Source organism: Engystomops pustulosus, chromosome 1, assembly GCF_040894005.1.
Source record: "Engystomops pustulosus chromosome 1, aEngPut4.maternal, whole genome shotgun sequence".
NCBI lineage: Eukaryota > Metazoa > Chordata > Amphibia > Anura > Leptodactylidae > Engystomops > Engystomops pustulosus.
In genome coordinates, this window is record NC_092411.1 from 95,180,721 (window position 1) to 95,203,754 (window position 23,034).

Consider the following 23,034-nt stretch of genomic DNA (forward strand, 5'->3'; position numbering starts at 1 on the left):
ATATCTGTAGCCAGCACACTGAAGCCCCCCTCACTCCTTTCCTGTATATAGGTAGCCAGCACACTGAAACAGCCCTTACCCCTCACTGGTAAATAGGATGCCAGCACACTGCAGCCCTCCCGCCAGTTTATGGGTAGCCAGCACGCTGCAGGCCCAGCACATAAAAAAAAAACGAATTACACACCTTCCAGCACTCCCCGCAGCTCGTCGTCTCCCCTCTTTTTTGGCAGTAGCGGGACCCACCTCTTTGTTCTCTGCCAGTGCCCACAGTATGATGTCATAGTGTGCGCACTGGACGAGATCACAGAGCTGGGTCGACTACTGCTGAACAAGAGGGGAGATGACAAGTCATGGGAAGTGGCGGAAGGTGAGTACTTTTTTTTTTTTACTGTGGCAGTGGGAGGCTGTTGGCACCCCCTTTTCTTCCACTGGGTTGCACCCAGGGCTATTGCTCGATTCGCCTGTTGGAAGAAAAATCTATGGCATCTAGTACCTTTCAGGAGACAATCTGATCCAACAGGAAAAGTACTTCATTACAACTTGTCCCAGTCATGGTTTATATTTGCCACCAGATTCTTCAACTTCATCTCCACACTGCAATGTAACCTTGATAACATTGCTTACATAGAGGAACCTCTAATTATTATTAATAAAATATATGCATATAAATAAATAAAAATATAAATACTGTATATACTGTATGTTTTGAAACCCACCACAGTTTATATACAGCCCCCTTAATTTTATATAAAGCCCCCAAAAGCTAATTAAATGCTGCCCTTCATAGTTTTACAGTAAATGTTTATGATGTTGACAGTAAAAAAAAAAATAAAACTAATACTCACCTCCCTGTCCCCATGCCGCTGCAGTCTCCTCTTCTCCTGGGTCTTCTGCTGGGTCGCAGCTCTGTGCTGGGATGTACTTATGGCAAGTCTGTACTTGTGGTGGGTGATTCAGGCGCTGCCCAATTCACCCATGAGTGCGGTGGTGGTCATATCCAGGGACAACTGTCTTAAAGAAATGTATATATATATACACTCACCGGCTAGTAACGGGTTGGACCCCCTTTTGCCTTCAGAACTGCCTCATTTCTTCGTGGCATAGATTCAACAAGGTGCTGGAAGCATTCCTCACAGATTTTGGTCCGTATTGACATGATGGCATCACACAGTTGCCGCAGATTTGTCGGCTGCACATCCATGATGCGAATCTCCCGTTCCACCACATCCCATGCTCTATTGGATTGAGATCTGGTGACTGTGGAGGCCATTTGAGTACAGTGAACTCATTGTCATGTTCAAGAAACCAGTCTGAGATGATTCCAGCTTCGTGGCGCATTATCCTGCTGAAAGTAGCCATCAGATGTTGGGTACATTGTGGTCATAAAGGGACATGGACATGGTCAGCAACAATACTCTGTGTGGCATTGCAACGATGCTCAATTGGTACCAAGGGGCCCAAAGAGTGCCAAGAAAATATTCCCCACACCATGACACCACCACCACCAGCCTGAACTGTTGATACAAGGCAGGATGGATCCATGCTTTCATGTTGTTGACGCCAAATTCTGACCCTACCATCCGAATGTCACAGCAGAAATCGAGACTCATCAGACCAGGCAACATTTTTCCATTCTTCTACTGTCCAATTTTGATGAGCTTGTGCAAATTGTAGCCGCAGTTTCCTGTTCTTAGCTGAAAGGAGTGGCACCCGGAGTGGTCTTCTGCTGCTGTAGCCCGTCTGCCTCAAAGTTTGACGTACTGTGCGTTCAGAGATGCTCTTCTGCCTACCTTGGTTGTAACGGGTGGTGATTTGAGTCACTGTTGCCTTTCTATCAGCTCGAACCAGTCTGCCCATTCTCCTCTGACCTCTGGCATCAACAAGGCATTTCCGCCCACAGAACTGCCGCTCACTGGATGTTTTTTCTTTTTCGGACCATTCTGTGTAAACCCTAGAGATGGTTGTGCATCAAAATCCCAGTAGATCAGCAGTTTCTGAAATACTCAGACCAGCCCTTCTGGCACCAACAACCGTGCCACGTTCAAAGGCACTTAAATCACCTTTCTTTCCCACACTGATGCTCGGTTTGAACTGCAGGAGATTGTCTTGACCATGTCTACATGCCTAAATGCACTGAGTTGCCGCCATGTGATTGGCTGATTAGAAATTAAGTGTTAACGAGCAGTTGGACAGGTGTACCTAATAAAGTGGCCGGTGAGTGTGTATATATTTATATATATATATATATATATATATATATATATATATATATATATAGCAGATTAATTAAATTAGCAGCAATTTAAAAACAAACAGACAAAGCTAGAGTAAACAAATAAACAATAGTTTATGACATTATGAAGGTCTGAAGAGTGGGACTATAATCAAAATCAAGTCTAGTGAACATCATATTGTTCAGGATAGGGTAAGGCAGATAGTGAACCCAACATAACCAGTAGTCCATAGAAAGCCTCATCGCATTGAGTAGGGTAGGCCCACTATCAAGATGACAGGGATCACTACCCATAGCCAAAATGACAGGTGAGAGGTTAACTGAGTTTGACGGAGCACAGATCCTCATGTCTTACTGATAGGTATGAAAAAAATAGCTCAATAACGTCGTGAGACTCACATGTCAACATCATGTGAAAGGATCTATTACAATTGATGGTCTTTATTTCTGCATTCAAACTTTCAAACACAACCAGGGATGCTTGTGCACAAGTGACATGGGTCTTAAGGGGATGTTTCAAACATGTGATGCAGTACCATTGGTTTAAAGCAGCATGTAAATCTGCAATAAAAACACACATAAAAGTCTTCTCCTGCCACAGTGGCTTAGTTGTTAGCATTACAGCTTTGCAGTGCTGGGGTCCTGGGTTCAAGTCCCAGGGTCAACATCTGCAAAGAGTTTGTATGTTCTCCCCATGTTTGCGTGGGTTTCCTCCAACACTCCAAAATATACTGGTAGGTTGATTAGATTGTGATCCCCATGGGGACAGGGACTGATTTGGCAGGCTCTGTGTGCACTCTATAAATAAAGGAATTATTAATATGATCCCAGCCTGTAACATTATAGGTTGTCCGGCAAAAATAGTTAACATATTGGTCACAGCTGAGCCAAGACATTGGCTGCAGCAGTAAACTGCATCCCAGTGGCAGATCATCTGACAACACACACAAAGTAGATACAGAAGCCAGAAACGAGAAGTGCCATTCAATATAAGGATCCATTCACACGCGGTATGCCCGAGAGGAGGTGACTAGAGATGAGCGAGCACTAAAATGCTCGGGTACTCGTTATTCGAGACGAACTTTTCCCGATGCTCGAGTGCTCGTTTCGAGTAACGAGCCCCATTGAAGTCAATGGGAGACTCGAGCATTTTTCAAGGGGACCAAGGCTCTGCACAGGGAAGCTTGGCCAAACACCTGGGAACCTCAGAAAAGGATGGAAACACCACGGAAATGGACAGGAAACAGCAGGGGCAGCATGCATGGATGCCTCTGAGGCTGCTTAAATGCACCATTATGCCAAAATTATGGGCAACAGCATGGCCATGACAGAGTGACAGAATGAAGCTAGATAGCATCTAAAACATCCAATAATTGACCCTGACACTATAGGGGACGGCATGCAGAGGCAGCGGCAGCAGCGGAAGGCTAGAGAGTGGCATGGCGACATACCCTAAATGGACTCAGGCTTCAAACCAATGGGTAGCAGAGAGGAACCAAAGGAGGTGAGCAAGAAGCGCTCAAATAATATTGGTACATGATAAAAGTTTGCCAGTATATTTTGTGGATTACACAGCAGGGTGGCGACAAAGTTAACATGGAAGCCATGAAAACAATCCAAAATTCTGCCTGACACAGCTCGTTTGATAAGGGGACGATGTATGGAGGCAGTGAACTAGTAGTAGATTAAAGGTGCTGCAGTTAAAACTATGTTAGTTGGTTCTTGGCATGGAGCTGGCGCTCCGCTGCCAGGCGAGCTTTCGCCAATCCAAGCCCCTGTCTCTAGGCTACTCCCCAAACAGCACTTCTAAGAACCTTTCGGATAAGATCAAGTGTAGTAGCGTTCTTATAAGTTTGGGATATGGCGGGTGAGGGGAATGTAAACATCTGCGCAAGAAGCGCTGAAATAATATCCGTAAATGAAAAAAGTTTTCCAGTATATTTTGTGGCTTACACAGCAGGGTGGCGACAAAGTTAACAAGTTTGATGTGGAATGCCCTGCAATAGCTCTTGGGCGGTGTGCCTTTTATCACCTAGGCTCAGCAGTTTGAGCACCGCCTGCTGTCGCTTAGCAACGGCACTGCTGCTGTGCCTAGAGCTACCGACTGATGGCGCCATGCCCACGGATGGTAATTCGGAGGAGGAGGAGGTGGAGGAGGGGTGGGAGGATTTGGAGGTATAGTAGGCCTTTGAGACCTGGACCGAGGTAGGCCCCGCAATCCTCTGCGTCGGCAGTATATGACCAGCCCCAGGGTCAGACTCGGTCCCAGCCTGCACCAAGTTAAGTGTAGTAGCGTTCTTATAAGTTTGGGATATGGCGGGTGAGGGGAATGTAAACAGATGCGCAAGAAGCGCATGATGCGCATGGAGCTGGCGCTCCGCTGCTAGGCGAGCTTTCGCCAATCCAAGCCCCTGTCTCTAGGCTACTCCCCAAACAGCACTTCTAAGAACCTTTTGTATAAGATCAAGTGTAGTAGCGTTCTTATAAGTTTAGGATATGGCGGGTGAGGGGAATGTAAACAGATGCGCAAGAAGCGCTGAAATAATATCCGTAAATGGTAAAAGTTTGCCAGTGTATTTTGTGGATAACACAGCAGGGTGGCGACAAAGTTAACAACTTTGATGTGGAATCCATGAAAACAACCCATATTTCGGCCTGACAAACCTCGTTTGATAAAGGGACGATGTATGGAGGCAGCTATATGGACGACTTTTGGAGGTAGCAATGGAGACAACGTGTGGAGGCTGCTATGGAGACAATTCAATTTGGATAGTGCCTGTATGTGGCAGTCCAAAAAATTTTTCAAACCAGAGGAGCAGGTAGGTGGCCCTCCAGAAAAATGGAATAGATTGAGTGCCTGTATGTGGCAGTCCAAAAAATTTTTCAAACCAGAGGAGCAGGTAGGTGGCCCTCCAGAAAAATGGAATAGATTGAGTGCCTGTATGTGGCAGTCCAAAAAATTTTTCAAACCAGAGGAGCAGGTAGGTGGCCCTCCAGAAAAATGGAATAGATTGAGTGCCTGTATGTGGCAGTCCAAAAAATTTTTCAAACCAGAGGAGCAGGTAGGTGGCCCTCCAGAAAAATGGAATAGATTGAGTGCCTGTATGTGGCAGTCCAAAAAATTTTTCAAACCAGAGGAGCAGGTAGGTGGCCCTCCAGAAAAATGGAATAGATTGAGTGCCTGTATGTGGCAGTCCAAAAAATTTTTCAAACCAGAGGAGCAGGTAGGTGGCCCTCCAGAAAAATGGAATAGATTGAGTGCCTGTATGTGGCAGTCCAAAAAAGTTTTTAAACCAGAGGAGCAGGTAGGTGGCCCTCCAGAAAAATGGAATAGATTGAGTGCCTGTATGTGGCAGTCCAAAAAAGTTTTTAAACCAGAGGAGCAGGTAGGTGGCCCTCCAGAAAAATGGAATAGATTGAGTGCCTGTATGTGGCAGTCCCAAAAAATTGTTTAAAACAGAGGACCGGAAAGGTGGCCCTCCAGAAAAATTGAATAGATTGAGTGCCTGTATGTGGCACTCCCAAAAATTGTTTAAAACAGAGGACCGTGTCGGTGGCCCTCCAGAAAAATTAAATGCATAAAGTACTATACCTAGAGCCAGTGGGCCCTGTCAAAAAACAGCCAGTTTCCTCTGCTTTACTGTAGAAAGAGGAGGAGAAGGAGGAAAATGAGGAGGAGGAGGAGTGGATAAATTATTCAGGTTGAGCTTCCTTCACCTGCTGGAGATTTGAAATTAGGAGAAATCCATGCTTTATTCATCTTGATAAGCGTCAGCCTGTCAGCGCTGTCAGTCGACAGGCGTGTACGCTTATCGGTGATGATGCCACCAGCTGCACTGAAAACCCGCTCTGACAAGACGCTAGCGGCAGGGCAGGCAAGAACCTCCAAGGCGTAGAGCGCCAGTTCGTGCCACATGTCCAGCTTTGAAACCCAGTAGTTGTAGGGAGCTGTGTGATCATTTAGGACGATGGTATGGTCAGCTACGTACTCCCTCACCATCTTTCTGTAAAGATCAGCCCTACTCTGCCGAGACTGGGGACAGGTGACAGTGTCTTGCTGGGGTGACATAAAGCTGGCAAAAGCCTTGTAAAGCGTACCCTTGCCAGTGCTGGACAAGCTGCCTGCTCGCCTACTCTCCCTCGCTACTTGTCCCGCAGAACTACGCACTCTGCCGCTAGCGCTGTCAGAAGGGAAATACTGTTTCAGCTTGTGCACCAGGGCCTGCTGGTATTCATGCATTCTCACACTCCTTTCCTCTCCAGGGATGAGAGTGGAAAGATTTTGCTTGTACCGTGGGTCCAGGAGAGTGAACACCCAGTAATCGGTGCTGGAATAAATTCTTTGAACGCGAGGGTCACGGGATAGGCAGCCTAGCATGAAATCTGCCATATGCGCCAGAGTACCAACGCGTAAGAATTCACTCCCCTCACTGGCCTGACTGTCCATTTCCTCCTCCTCCAACTCCTCTTCTTCTGCCCATACACGCTCAACAGTGTAGGACTCAACAATGGTCCCCTCTTGTGTCTCGCCAACATTCTCCTCCTCTTCCTCCTCATCCTCCTCCACCTCCACCTCCTCCGATATGCGCTGAGAAACAGACCTAAGGGTGCTTTGGCTATCAACAAGGGAATCTTCTTCCCCTGTCTCTTGTGAGGAGCGCAAAGCTTCCGACTTCATGCTGACCAGAGAGTTTTTCAACAGGCCAAGCAGCGGGATGGTGAGGCTGATGATGGCGGCATCACCACTGACCATCTGTGTTGACTCCTCAAAGTTACTCAGCACCTGACAGATATCAGACATCCACGTCCACTCCTCATTGTAGACTTGAGGAAGCTGACTGACCTGACTACCAGTTCTGGTGGAAGTTGACATCTGGCAGTCTACAATCGCTCGGCGCTGCTGGTAAACTCTGGATAACATGGTCAGTGTTGAATTCCACCTCGTGGGCACGTCGCACAACAGTCGGTGAGCGGGCAGTTGGAGGCGGCGCTGCGCTGCCCTGAGAGTGGCAGCATCTGTGCTGGACTTCCTGAAATGCGCACAGATGCGGCGCACCTTCGTGAGCAAATCAGACAGATTGGGGTATGTCTTGAGGAAACGCTGAACTATCAGATTTAACACATGGGCCAGGCATGGCACATGTGTCAGTCTGCCGAGTTGCAGAGCCGCCACCAGGTTACGGCCGTTGTCACACACAACCATGCCTGGCTTCAGGTTCAGCGGTGCCAGCCACAGATCAGTCTGCGCCGTGATGCCCTGTAATAGTTCTTGGGCGGTGTGCCTTTTATCGCCTAGGCTCAGCAGTTTGAGCACCGCCTGCTGTCGCTTAGCGACGGCACTGCTGCTGTGCCTAGAGCTACCGACTGATGGCGCCATGCCCACGGATGGTCGTTCGGAGGAGGAGGTGGAGGAGGGGTGGGAGGAGGAGGAGGCATAGTAGGCCTCAAACACCTGGACCGAGGTAGGCCCCGCAATCCTCGGCGTCGGCAGTATATGACCAGCCGCAGGGTCACACTCGGTCCCAGCCTCCACCAAGTTAACCCAATGTGCCGTCAGAGATATATAGTGGCCCTGCCCGGCAGCACTCGTCCACGTGTCCGTGGTCAGGTGGACCTTGTCAGAAACGGCGTTGGTCAGGGCACGGATTATGTTGTCTGACACGTGCTGGTGCAGGGCTGGGACGGCACATCGGGAAAAGTAGTGGCGGCTGGGGACCGAATACCGAGGGGCGGCCGCCGCCATGAGGCTGCGAAAGGCCTCGGTCTCTACTAGCCTATAGGGCAGCATCTCCAGGCTTAGCAATCTGGAGATGTGCACATTAAGGGCTTGGGCGTGCGGGTGGGTTGCACTATATTTGCGTTTCCGCTGCAGCGTCTGGGGTATGGAGAGCTGAACGCTGGTGGATGCTGTGGAGGATCGTGGAGGTGACGATGGGGTTTTTGTGGCAGGGTCCTGGGCAGGGGGCTGACTATCAGCTGACACAGGGGAAGGAGCAGTGATGTGCACGGCCGGAGGTGAACGCGCTTGTTGCCACTGAGTGGGGTGTTTAGCATTCATATGCCTGCGCATACTGGTGGTAGTTAAGCTAGTAGTGGTGGAACCCCTGCTGATCCTGGTTTGGCAAATGTGGCACACCACAGTCCGTCGGTCATCCGGTGTTTCCTTAAAGAACCTCCAGACTTCTGAAAATCTAGCCCTCGCCGCAGGAGCCCTCGCCACGGGAGCTTCACTAGTTGACACATTTGGCGCTGATGCACCAGCTCTGGCCCTGCCTCTCCGTCTGGCCCCACCACTGCCTCTTCCAACCTGTTCTGGTCGAGGACTCTCCTCCGTCTCAGAAGCACTGTGTTCACCCGGCCTCTCAACCCAGCTTGGGTCTGTCACCTCATCATCCTCCGATCCCTCAGTCTGCTCCCCCCTCGGACTTCCTGCCCTGACAACAACTTCCCCACTGTCTGACAACCGTGTCTCCTCATCGTCGGACACCTCTTTACACACTTCTTCCACTACGTCAACAAGGTCATCATCACCCACAGACTGCGACTGGTGGAAAACCTGGGCATCGGAAAATTGCTCATCAGCAACCGGACAAGTGGTTTGTGACTGTGGGAAGGGTCCAGAAAACAGTTCCTCAGAGTATGCCGGTTCAAATGGCAAATTTTGCTGGGAGGGGGCAGACTGGGGGGGAGGAGGCTGAGGTGCAGGAGCTGGAGGAGTGCCGATTTCGGTGACATGGGTGGACTGCGTGGAAGACTGACTGGTGGACAAATTGCTCGAAGCATTGTCGGCAATCCACAACATCACCTGTTCGCACTGTTCTGGCCTCAACAGTGCTCTACCACGATTCCCAGTAACTTCAGACATGAACCTAGGGAGTGTAGCTCTGCGGCGTTCCCCTGCTCCCCTGGTGTCTCACCCCGCCCAGGACCACGGCCTCTGACCCCTGCAGTAGTTGGACGCCCACGTCCCCGCCCTCGTCCTCTACCCCTAGCCCTCGGGTTAAACATTTTGAAAATGAGAGTTATAACTTGTATTTTTTTTTTAACTTTTTTTTTTTTTTTTTGTGTTTTTTAGTTTTTAAAACCAAACGATGCTATCCTATTGCTATGGCTATTTTCTAGCCAAGTATTACAGCACACTACTATGCCAGATGAGATGACGCTGAGTTATGAAAAAAATAAACGTAAAATAAAAAAGGAAATGGCAGACTGTGCCTAGTTGAAATACAACCCCGGGCCCTAATAAATTTTCCCACTTCGGTCTTTGCGATGGATATGTGCGTCACTAAAACACAGTGGTCGCAAGTCTGACTCCAAATTGCTCCCAATTTGATAGTAGATGCACTGCAGCAAGTACAGCCACCAGCAGATCAACCAGAAATCAAATATATATAACGCTACTGTAGGCGTAATTAAGACGTTTGTATTCTCCTATGGCTATTTTCTAGCCAAGTATTACAGCACACTACTATGCCAGATGAGATGACGCTGAGTTATGAAAAAAATAAACGTAAAATAAAAAAGGAAATGGCAGACTGTGCCTAATTGAAATACAACCCCGGGCCCTAATAAATTTTCCCACTTCGGTCTTTGCGATGGATATGTGCGTCACTAAAACACAGTGGTCGCAAGTCTGACTCCAAATTGCTCCCAATTTGATAGTAGATGCACTGCAGCAAGTACAGCCACCAGCAGATCAACCAGAAATCAAATATATATAACGCTACTGTAGGCGTAATTAAGACGTTTGTATTCTCCTATGGCTATTTTCTAGCCAAGTATTACAGCACACTACTATGCCAGATGAGATGACGCTGAGTTATGAAAAAAATAAACGTAAAATAAAAAAGGAAATGGCAGACTGTGCCTAGTTGAAATACAACCCCGGGCCCTAATAAATTTTCCCACTTCGGTCTTTGCGATGGATATGTGCGTCACTAAAACACAGTGGTCGCAAGTCTGACTCCAAATTGCTCCCAATTTGATAGTAGATGCACTGCAGCAAGTACAGCCACCAGCAGATCAACCAGAAATCAAATATATATAACGCTACTGTAGGCGTAATTAAGACGTTTGTATTCTCCTATGGCTATTTTCTAGCCAAGTATTACAGCACACTACTATGCCAGATGAGATGACGCTGAGTTATGAAAAAAATAAACGTAAAATAAAAAAGGAAATGGCAGACTGTGCCTAATTGAAATACAACCCCGGGCCCTAATAAATTTTCCCACTTCGGTCTTTGCGATGGATATGTGCGTCACTAAAACACAGTGGTCGCAAGTCTGACTCCAAATTGCTCCCAATTTGATAGTAGATGCACTGCAGCAAGTACAGCCACCAGCAGATCAACCAGAAATCAAATATATATAACACTACTGTAGGCGTAATTAAGACGTTTGTATTCTCCTATGGCTATTTTCTAGCCAAGTATTACAGCACACTACTATGCCAGATGAGATGACGCTGAGTTATGAAAAAAATAAACGTAAAATAAAAAGAAACTGGCAGACTGTGCCTAATTGAAATACAACCCCGGGCCCTAATAAATTTTCCCACTTCGGTCTTTGCGATGGATATGTGCGTCACTAAAACACAGTGGTCGCAAGTCTGACTCCAAATTGCTCCCAATTTGATAGTAGATGCACTGCAGCAAGTACAGCCACCAGCAGATCAACCAGAAATCAAATATATATAACGCTACTGTAGGCGTAATTAAGACGTTTGTATTCTCCTATGGCTATTTTCTAGCCAAGTATTACAGCACACTACTATGCCAGATGAGATGACGCTGAGTTATGAAAAAAATAAACGTAAAATAAAAAGAAACTGGCAGACTGTGCCTAATTGAAATACAACCCCGGGCCCTAATAAATTTTCCCACTTCGGTCTTTGCGATGGATATGTGCGTCACTAAAACACAGTGGTCGCAAGTCTGACTCCAAATTGCTCCCAATTTGATAGTAGATGCACTGCAGCAAGTACAGCCACCAGCAGATCAACCAGAAATCAAATATATATAACGCTACTGTAGGCGTAATTAAGACGTTTGTATTCTCCTATGGCTATTTTCTAGCCAAGTATTACAGCACACTACTATGCCAGATGAGATGACGCTGAGTTATGAAAAAAATAAACGTAAAATAAAAAGAAACTGGCAGACTGTGCCTAATTGAAATACAACCCCGGGCCCTAATAAATTTTCCCACTTCGGTCTTTGCGATGGATATGTGCGTCACTAAAACACAGTGGTCGCAAGTCTGACTCCAAATTGCTCCCAATTTGATAGTAGATGCACTGCAGCAAGTACAGCCACCAGCAGATCAACCAGAAATCAAATATATATAACGCTACTGTAGGCGTAATTAAGACGTTTGTATTCTCCTATGGCTATTTTCTAGCCAAGTATTACAGCACACTACTATGCCAGATGAGATGACGCTGAGTTATGAAAAAAATAAACGTAAAATAAAAAGAAACTGGCAGACTGTGCCTAATTCTACTCAAACCCCTAATAAATTTTCCCACTTTGGTGTTTGAGGTGGATATGTGTGTCACTAAGAGCTAAACACAACGGTAGCAAGTCCCCCTGCTAATTCCTCACAATATGGTACTAGCTGCAAATAAAAAAAAAAAAAATTATAACGTTATTGTAGCCCTAAGAAGGGCTGTTGGGTTCTTTTAGAATCACTCCTGCCTAACAGTAAGCTAATAGAACACCCTAACGCTTTCCCTGAGCAGCAGCAGCTCTCTCCCTAGCGGCATCCAGACAGAGAATGATCCGAGCAGCGCGGGCAGCGGCTAGTCTATCCCAGGGTCACCTGATCTGGCCAGCCAACCACTGCTATCTACGTGTAAGGGTACCACGTCATGCTGGGTGGAGTGCAGAGTCTCCTGGCTTGTGATTGGCTCTGTTTCTGGCCGCCAAAAAGCAAAACGGCGGGAGCTGCCATTTTCTCGAGCGGGCGAAATACTCGTCCGAGCAACGAGCAGTTACGAGTACGCTAATGCTCGATCGAGCATCAAGCTCGGACGAGTATGTTCGCTCATCTCTAGAGGTGACCCCTCCTCCTTCCATAGAAAATAGCGGCGCACGGCCGCACACACACCGAAAGATAGAGCATGCTCTATCTTATTGCGGTGTGCAGGCCGGATCGGTACTACACATGTGTGGCACCGTATCTGCGCTGCGGCGCTATTGCCATCTATGGGGGCGTACATGCGGCCACATGTACGTCCCCGCAGACGGCCATGTGAATGAGCCCGAAAGTGGACTCATGAACTTTATTCATAATAGACATGTTATGTGTTGACAATATCTACTAACTGCATTTTTGAGTGAGCTTTTGCAACTACTTATAAGTGACTTTGAAGGTCACCTAATAGGGATTGATATCTTCAATCAAATCCTTCCTCAACAAGGTGTCAGCAAAATTGATAGACCTTGCCCTCAGCATCTTCCGGTTTGGCCTACTACAGCAGTCTACTCTGCGGGCTCCCAGCTAACTCTAACACAGCTCCAAAAATACTACAAATTACAAAAAAATAAAAATCTTTCTCCAGTTTTTGAAACATTTTTTTAAGTTTGATCCCTATGGGTCACAATTTTTTTTTACTTACTGCACAAAAAAAGAAGTTATAGCAGTTAAACCAATAAGTATGAAAATTGCCTAAAACCGCCTCGGTCATTATAGCCTTTTATAGGAAAGCTACCACTAGCTGGTAGACATATTAAACTACAAATACCTACGCTTCTCTTGATTTGGATCACGGCGATGTTGAAACTTATAATTAGCAGCCCAAAGTGCTAGGACGAGATGTCTGTCGTTCGGGGGTGCTAGTTATGCGCCCCTCTCATACCTCCCATACTGGGAAAGGGACGTGACTTTAGGCCTCCTGGCATGCAGGTCCAAACAGAAACCTCCAACAATCACACCCTACTCTCCCCCCGTCGGTTCCTTTTTTAAGGGTAGCACCCAATATGTCCCTGAGGGGCATAGAAAAATGGGCCTAGAACGGGAAGTAGAGGACGATGTTGTTCTGCAGAACCAAAAGGACAAATTGGTGTTCAACTTATGAAGATACCAGCTTAGTGAGATGCAACTGTGTTACGGAAGGACCTTTTCTTCACCCTGCATAGATAGATTCACATGAATCAAAGAAGTGAACCTCTTTGCCTGAAAGGTTGCATTACATAAACACCATACACAGTTAGAGACAGACCCCTCAGTAAGGGATGAGAGGGTCGAACAACTGCTTACTGAACTGGCACAGGAAAATCAAGTTACACCAAGTGACATTACTCCACCGTTAACTAACCTCAAACCGAAATGTAGGAGTACCCCCTTGTTCTTCCAATACCCGCTAATTGAAACATGGTAACTAGGGATTTGGAAAAAATCAAACCCAATAAAAAACTGATATCAGTTTTTTATTGGGTTTGATTTTTTCTGAGTAGCGACAAACGTAAAGCATTGGATGAACTTATTGCCTTGGACAAGATAATATTTTAACCCTCAGATAAGGGGGGAACACGGTAATGATGGACAGGCAGGACTATGTCAAAATGGTTAAACGCTTCCTGGCTGATAAAAACACCTATAAACAGCTGGAAAGCGATTCAACTGATGGCTTTGTGCAGGAACTATTAGACGTTCTAAAGGGAGCTCTGGAGGAGAACCTAATATCTAAGGATGAATTTAAGTACTTATTCACTAAAAAGCTAACAATACTAACATTCTATGCTTTACCAAAAGTGAACAAAAAAACGAAACCCATCCCTGGAAGACCAATAGCCTCCGGCACTGATTGCCTCACACAAGGCATAAGTGAATACATAGACAAGCTGTTACGCCCATTTGTGACATCACTGCCATCATACCTCCGGGACACAAAAGATGTGATCACCAAGCTACAGGGAATAACTGTCACACGAAATACTTACCTGGCAAGACTGGACGTGGAGGCCTTGTATAGTAACATACAACAATACACAGGACTTAAAGCGGTAACCTATTACTTAAACACAGGGTGTCCAATTCAGAAGACACAACAATTTTTTGATTTCACTCCTTCAATTCCTCCTGCCTCTTTGGCGGTACCTTCTACCATCAGATGAAGGGTGCCGCCAATGGAACCATTTGTGCACCAACCTATGCAGACATATTCCTTGGGTGGTTTGAATCTAATTTTGTTTTTACTGAAGAACTGGCACAATTCTCACACTTCATCACATACTGGGGAAGGTACATCGACGACGTCCTGATCCTATGGGAGCAGAGACATGTTTAAACAGTTGGTAGACAGTCTCAATAAAAACCCCATAGGGATGCACTTCATCACGAACATATCTGCTTTTTGGACCTGAATATTAGAATAGATGAACAAGGGGCACTGCAAACAGTGATCTTTAGGAGAGAGGCCGTAACAAATAACATAGCTGGAAGAGCTTACATCCTGCCCCCTTGAAAAGAGGAATACCGGTAGGCCAGTACCTCCGGGCGAGAAGAAATTGCTCAACGGACTCCGATTTTGAGAAGGAATGTAGTGATTTATACTCACGTTTTATTACAAGAGGCTACCCGATGAGAACCTTACATAGGGCCTACCGTAAGGCGAAACTCACAACCCGTGAAAGCCTTCTAAGTAATGAAGCAAAACGACAAACACAGGGGCCCATTAGGTGTATTGGTACCTTTGACGGGTATACCAAACAAGTAGTGGATGTTCTACAAAAATACTGGCCAAAATACAAAAATTCTATTCTTAACTGTTGTTGAGGACATACGACCAGCCCTAACCACATACCCCTCAATAACATATAGAAGAGGGAAGAACCTAAAAAACCTACTAGTCCATAGTCACTACACCGAAAAACGGACTACCAATCCAACATGGCTGCCCCCGCACAGCAGGGTCATACCCCTGTGGGGATTGCTCATTTTGCAAACATATGATTAGAAAGGAGTTTTCTGACCCAGATAACAATAAAACATACTTTGGGTGCTATTTTCCGTTACAGGGTTAAATGCAGTGAAAACCGGTTATAATATTTTGATAGAGAGGGCATTTTCGGATGCGTCCATACCTAACGTGTTTACGATTTTTACTGTTTATTTATATCAGTTCTAGGGAAAGGGGGGTGATTAGAATTTTTACGTTTTTTTTATATATATATTTTTTTTATCTAATATTTGGAGGATCTTGTGTCTAATAGTTGAGATTTCCGTCTTTAAAAGATCAGTTGGAGAGGATTTATTAGCGGTTTCTTTAGAACCCAATTCTGAGAATAAGGAGCTCAGTTTTGCAGAATTTTCCTTTTTAAGTCGTGCCCCATGTGCCATAAACACCCCTCGGATGGATCCCTTTAAAATCTCCCATCTAACTGGTATTGTAAGAAGTTGGGTCTGACTTGAGGATATAAAGTCCTTGATTACATCCCGGACCTCCGCTTCGCATAGGGCATCGTTTAGTAGGTTGTCATTTAATCTCCAGGAAAATTCCTTTGTGCGTTTACCCAAATGGCCTAGCCACCCGTACACAGGGGCATGGTCTGACCAGAGGGCGGAATCAATAGAACTCTTAGGGCCCCGATCTAACAGTTGGTGTGATACGAAGAGGTAATCTAGGCGGCCGTAGCTATTATGTGCTTGAGAGTGATGGCTATAGTCTCTGACTCCCGGGTGAAGCACCCTCCACATGTCTACTAATTTGAGGTTTAATAATGAGCGTCTCAGCCTACGTAGTGCCAGGTGGGAAAGTGAGGACCTACCTGTGGAAGAGTCCAGTGCAGGGTCAAGAGGGACGTTGAAATCGCCTCCTAGAATCAATGCAGATCCTTCAGCAAAAACAGCCAATTTTTTCAAAACACCCACGCCAAAAGACACCTGGCCCTGGTTTGGAAAATAAACATTAGCAAGTGTGAAAACATTTCCCAGTAAGTCAATTTTAAGAAATATGTAACGGCCTTCCGTGTCTACCTCTGTGGCCAATATGGTCGGATGGAATGACTTGTGAAAAGCTATGGACACTCCACAAGCCTTCCTAGAGGGGTGAGGGCAGTGGTGCCATACAGGGTAATACTTATTGTGTAATTTGGGAATGCCGTCCACTTTAAAGTGAGTCTCTTGAAACATTGCTACCAAAACTCGTCTCTTATGGAGACGGTACAATATTTGGCTTCGTTTCTCCGGTTTATTTAGACCCCTGGCATTGTATGTACAGAAAGTTAATACCGCCATAGTTTAGGTAAAGGGGAGCTTAGATCATGTGTAGATAATGTAGTGGGGGAAGGGAGGAGGTTAGACCAGGAAAGAACGGGGAGGGAAGAAAGGGGTAAACAAACATGACAAACATAACATACATGAGAAAATGTACAACCCAGGCCCCTAGTGAGCCTGGTAAATCTAAGAAAAGGCATAAAAAGCCAAGGCGATGTCCAGCACCGCAACCCTAAGGGGGAGACGAGGAGATCAATGGGGGGCGAGTCTCCCGGCACATCTCCGCCAAAAAAAACAGTATGTTCATAATACAAGAAAAAACATATTAAGCGCTTCAGAAATAGAATTTCAAATAATTAAAGATTATAAAAGCCCCTGCTACACTCCCAAAGGCATCGCAGCCTGTGATAAAACGAGGAGTACAGGTATTATTATAAACCATGTGAAATAGATTATAACAGCTTAGTAAGGAAAGCATAACAGGTAACCCTATCAAATAGATAAGTATACAAAGAAAAACCGTTCAGGTTCCGGTAGAGTGACTCGTAGCTCGGTCTGAGCCTCTTCTGCGTGTTTCCTGCCACCTCTCTCTCGGCGGTTGAACCGGGGCCGAGTTGATTATAGGCCACTCAGGTAAGGCTATCTGTGGCAGCTCGAACGTCCCCAGAAATTTCGGGAGGTCTCCGAGAGATCTGAATACAGCCGACTTCCCATTTTTCTTGGCAATCAGTTGAAACGGGTAGCCCCATCTATACGGGATGTCCCTGGATTGCAATTCCGTCAATAGAGGACGCAAGGCCCTCCGCAGTTGAAGGGTTCTCCTCGCTAAGTCTGGGAGAACAATAATTTTGGATCCACGGAACGTGATGTCCTTGAGCTCCCTTGCACGACGAAGTATCTCCTCTTTTTCCTTGAAGAAATGGACTCGGCATAGGATATCTCTAGGGCGCTCAGAAGCCGCCGGCTTAGGGCCCAATGTGCGATGGATACGATCCAGCTCAATTGGAGAGGCAGAAGGTTGGTTTAAGATCTCTGCAAAAAACGCTTGGGCCCACTCCTCAAGTTTAGATGGTTCCACGTCTTCATTTACGCCTCTAATCCTTAGATTGTTACGGCGGTGTCTGTTCTCAATATCTTCCAGGTGTGTCAAAATACTAGAGATATGGGATGCATGTTCCTGTAGAACTTGTGAGTGAGTGTCCAATTGATCTAGAATTTTCTCCTGGGCAGACTCCGCTTCTGCCACCCTGTGGCCAATGTGATGTATTTCTTTCTGCAAACCAGCAATGTCCCTTTTATGAGATTCCTCCAGCCTTGAAAAAAGGTTGTTAATTTCATGCCTGGTAGGCATGGCACGTATATGCGCCTTCCAGTCCCATTCTTGTTGGGAGACACTTGCCCCCTGGGATGGGGAAACATTGCCCCCTTGGCTTGCAGTGGGGGTGGGAGGTAGGGCCCTGTGGGGAGTGGAAGGCCATATTAATGTAGGGGAGGCCTGGGATGGAGGTACTTCTCCTCTGCTCCCCGATAGTGGGGGGTATTCTTCATGATGCCCCTCTGAAGGGGCACTCACCGTGGTGCCCGGAGACTGCGGGGCTGACTCCTCCATTACACTCAGCTCCTGCTGAGCACATGGCGCTGCGGTGTGAGGAAGTCGGGCGGTCGCGGCCGCCATCTTGGGCGCCTCGTGCGCCGCGTCCTCAGGCAGCTCCGCTGCCCTGAGGAACTTGGTTATGGCTCCCGGGTCGGCTGTTGGGGGTGCCGTGGTCCTCCTCGGTCCCCTCCTGTGGACCATGGTGCGATCGGGGCTCTTAGCGCTCTGTATCGCGTGTGATTGGCGGGAATGGCCGGGAGCTCGCAGTCAGTGCGACTTACTCCGCCATCGCCAAGCCACGCCCCCCTTATATATATTTTTTAAACTTTTTTTATTTTTACTATTTTTCAGACTCCCTAGGTTATCTGATCCACCCTTCCATATACTGCCATACTACAGTATGGCAGTATATGGGGATTTTGCTCCTCATTCATTCCAATGTGCTGATAGCACATTGTAATGAAAGGGTTAACACGAAGCAGCCTTGGGTCTTTGGAAGACCCAAGGCTGTCATGGCAACAGATCGCCGCTTTTTGAAACTGCCGCCAGCTTCGCCAGACTTACCGGCTATGGAAAGGGCTCAGCCCATGAGGGGGTTGTTAGCATACTACGTGTATTCGATGTACCTATGCATTGCGGTATGGCACATGTGGCCATATGTTTTTAAATGTTTTTATGATAGTGCTACTATATTTCAATAAGGTAAGAAGTTATTTGATAGTATATTTCATGATTATTCTTTTTTGGCCATTTTCATGCACATCCCCACTGCTTAGTCTATGCCCTCTCCATGTACCCTCACCCGGCATGTGATGTAGTATTACGCATGTCGGTAAGGGGTTTTTAAATGTCCTCAGGACAACAAAATAACACATTCTTTAATTCACTGTTATTAACAAAAATACAGCATTTCACAGATCTAATTTTAACCTACACACACACACTTCCTGCCAACGCATGAGGAGAGTAAAGCGAAACACAGAAAATCTTTATCTGGGGTAGGCACAGAATATCTGACAGTATGTATTATAGATGAGATATAGCAGCGCGGAGTATGTTATGCCTGCAATAGTACAGCTGAGAATGTCATGTATAATATGCATCTCATGTATCTTTATCTTGTTACTAGTGAATTACTAGTGTGTCAGTTACTAGTGAATGTTCAGAAGGTAAATGAAAGTGTATATAAACCTTTACCCTGATAATCGAACCACATTGTCAGCTCACAGAACTAGAGATATCATGAAGTGTCTGCTTAGAGTAAAGGGGTTTAACCCCTTAAGGACGCAGCCTGTTTGCAGGTTAAGGCTCGCAACTTTTTTTTGAAATTTGACTCTCTTTATATGGTTATAACTTTTGAACACTGTTACTTATCAAAGCGATTCTGAGATTGTTTTTTCCCCACATGTTGTACTTCATTTTAGTGGTAAATTTTGGCTGATACGTTTTGCGTTTATTTACAAAAAAAAGAAAAAAATGATGAATTTTTAGAAAAATTTGCCATTTTCGAAATTCAAAATCACCGCGTTTTCAGGCAGATAAATTTACCACCTAAATAACTTGCAGAATAACATTTCCCATTTGTCTACTTTACATTTTCATAATTTTTGAAATGTTTGGATAATTTATTTTGATGTCACGCGGCCTACAAATCAAATAGCGATTTTCCGTATTTTCGGAATTGACTATTTTGGGGATAAATACTGTTTGAAATCAAATTTTACATATTTAGCAACAAAAACCCCTATATAACCAACCCATTTTCAAATCTGCACCCCTCAAACTATCAGAAACAGCATTTACAAAGATTGTTAACCCCTTGAGATCTTCATAGTAATTGAATCAAAATGGCGGTGAAATTTAGAATGGTCAAATTTTGTCGGTTATACGTTCATTTAGCCCTAAAATTTACACATTTCCAAAAGATAAAAAGAGAAAACTCACCATAAAATTTGTTCTACAATTTCTCCTGAGTGCAGCGACCCCCCACATGTGGACATTACTTGTGTTATGGGGGCACAGCAAGGCGCAGAAGGGAAGGAGCACCCTGCAGCTGCCAGGATTTTAGTTTTCTCGTTGCCCCCTTTTGAAGGCTATAACATTTTCGCTTTTCCGTTATTTGGGCCATGTGACGGCATTTTTTTTGCGGGACGAGATGCTTTTTCCAGTGTTACCATTTTGGGGTTGGTATCACCTATTGTTGAAAATTTTGGAACTTTTTTTGAGGTCATGAGTAGAAAAGCATCAATTCTGTACTGGATTTTTTACTTTTTTTTTTTTTTGTGTTCACCGTATAGCCTAATAATCCTGTTATCTTTATTCTATGGGTCGATACGATTACAGGGATACCAGACATGAATATTTTTTCTTATGTTTTACTAAATTTGCCAAATAAAACCCTAATGTGGGGAAAAATCTATCATTTTTGCATCGCCGTCTTCCAAGTGGCATAACATTATTACGTTTTTGGCTACAGAGCTGGTTGATGGCTTGTTTTTTGAGGGACATGTTGTTCTTTGCAATAATATCATTCTGGAGTACATATGTTTTGTTGATCACTTTTTATTGCATTTTTAGTGGGATATAATAGGTAAAAATCATAATTTTTGGCGGGTTTTTAACGTTTTTTTTTTACGGCGTTCATCATATGGGTTCGATAGTTATTTAGTTTTATTCTATGGATTGTTACGGACGCGGTGATACTATATATGTGGGGTTTGTGTTATGATTTAGACTTTTTTGAGTGTTATATGTCTCTTTATGTGTTTTGGGGTTTATGGGCATTTTTAGTGATTTATAAAGGTATTTTTTTATTGAAAAACATTTTTTTTACATTTTTTTACATGATCCACCATGGGATATGAACAAGCAATCATCTGATTGCTTGTTCTTGATAATACTCTGCAATACTAATGTATTGCAGGGTATTATCAGTGCCAGCCTATGCAGATGCATAGGCTGACACTTTGCCTTTAAGATGACGTCACAGACGCCATCTTAAAGGTAAACCCTCCAGGCTTCTCTGGGGTCCCGATCGGACCCCAGAGGTGCCAAAACAGCGATCGGCCCCCCCGAAAACGGTGCGGGGGGGGGGCGATCGTGGGGTAAAGACCCCCAGAAGGCATGTTAAATGCCGCGGTTGCGTTGACCGCGGCATTTAACGGGTTAAACACCCGCGATCGGAGCCCACTCCGACCGCGGGTGTTAGCCGGGGATGTCAACGGCAGATTACCGTTGAAATCCCGTGGCTAACGATGCCGGTTCGGCTGCTATACAGCGCTGAACCGGCATCGTCTCTGCGCAGTAGCTGTACTGCGCTGAGCGCTATTCGCGGGACTCAGCGCAGTACAGCTACGGCGCAGAGCGCTAAGGGGTTAAAATTATCTTTATTATGTAAACATCACTAGGGGATTGAAATTTGAGAATTTTCTTTCCTGGGCCAACTCCTTTAATGTCTGTATGTAACAGTTATTGCATATACAGGTACATATCACCTAAATGTATCAGCCACTGGGACACTGTACCTTAATAACAGCTGTTTTTCTGAAATGAGTAGAGAAGAGTCAAATTCTGAAAAGAAGAGTCAAGTTTTCTCCAAGCTGCCAATGAACCACACCTTCTTTTTTGAGTGACAGCTCAGTGTCTTTTCAAATCTTGGCTTGAGTATAGCAGAAGTCCTCTCCCCGTTCTTACCAGAATGCTGTCCCTCTAATTGAAAGTTGTATATAGCAGTGAGCACTGTGTGGGGAAACTGCAGGTCTTCTCACCATCACAGGCAAAGGCAGAAAAAGTTTGGAGAACAATTTAACTAGTAGGAGGACGGAGATCTAAGCAGAGATGCCTGCACTGCAGTTTTCAAGAAAGGCAATGTGTGTGTGGTTGGGTTTATCATGCCTGTTCTTGGTTCCCTTTAAGAACAGTCTTGTTCCCTTCAATCTCTACCCTGTATTCCTCATAGGTGCCATCCAAGTGCCCAGTAAATTAAAAAGCTAAAATATATAGTGATTTTGCTCCATTATTAGTTTGGCCAAAGAGACTACAGCTCCAAGTTTCAGTAAGGGAAAGTGACCTGGTTACCTTTAATGGGATAAAAACAGAACTGATCTAATCCATGTTATATAATGTGCAGTAAACAAGCAGAGACATATGTAATACATCCATTATAATTACTGTCATGATGATGAAAGGGAGGGTCACAAGTCTAAAAAGTACATTGCTCCAGGCTAGGGACAGGCTGCCAGCTGCCTACACGTGTTCATGGCTGAAAATATTTAGGTAGAAGAGCAGCTAGTAATATGTGGTAACCAAAGCCAAAATAGCATATTTGTCATTTCCCATTTATGTCACTTTAAGAGAAGCTCCAGTTGGCCCTGGGTTTGGTACCACAGACCCCACTGTTTGGTAGTGTAAAAAATATATATCTTTTTATAAAGGGGTTGTATGAGTTTGCATAAACTGCCCCACTATAGTCTACAGGATATTTATGATAGCTCATCATTCAGAGCTAATTGTTGCTACAAAGAAGCCTCACACTAAACAGAGAGCACTACACGAAATTTACAAAGTCCCATCCCCGCCAGTTTAAGGGTGCGGGACCAAGATGCTATGGCTTCTTGGTGGAAATCCAATTCGGATCTACTAAGTTAGACCTGTGTAGATCATGTTTGACCCCAGTGTTGACACCCAGGCCTGTCTGCTGCATTTACTATACTATAGCTGAAATCTTCAATAGGTCAAATCAGGTGTAAACAGGCCCAAGTTGGTGGATATTCAATCCAGATCTATTAAGAGATCGGAGCATCTTAGATCCATAATGCCATGCACCAGTGGATGGGAATAAATTCCCCACAATGTGTTTTACAATGTGATAGAAAAAACACAACAAACACTGGGGGAAATGTAGAACCCCTACTGTAAAAAACACACCCCTTTCAGTAGTAAAATGATGGTTAGGATGTGATAGATGAAACGATAACTGGTAATAGACA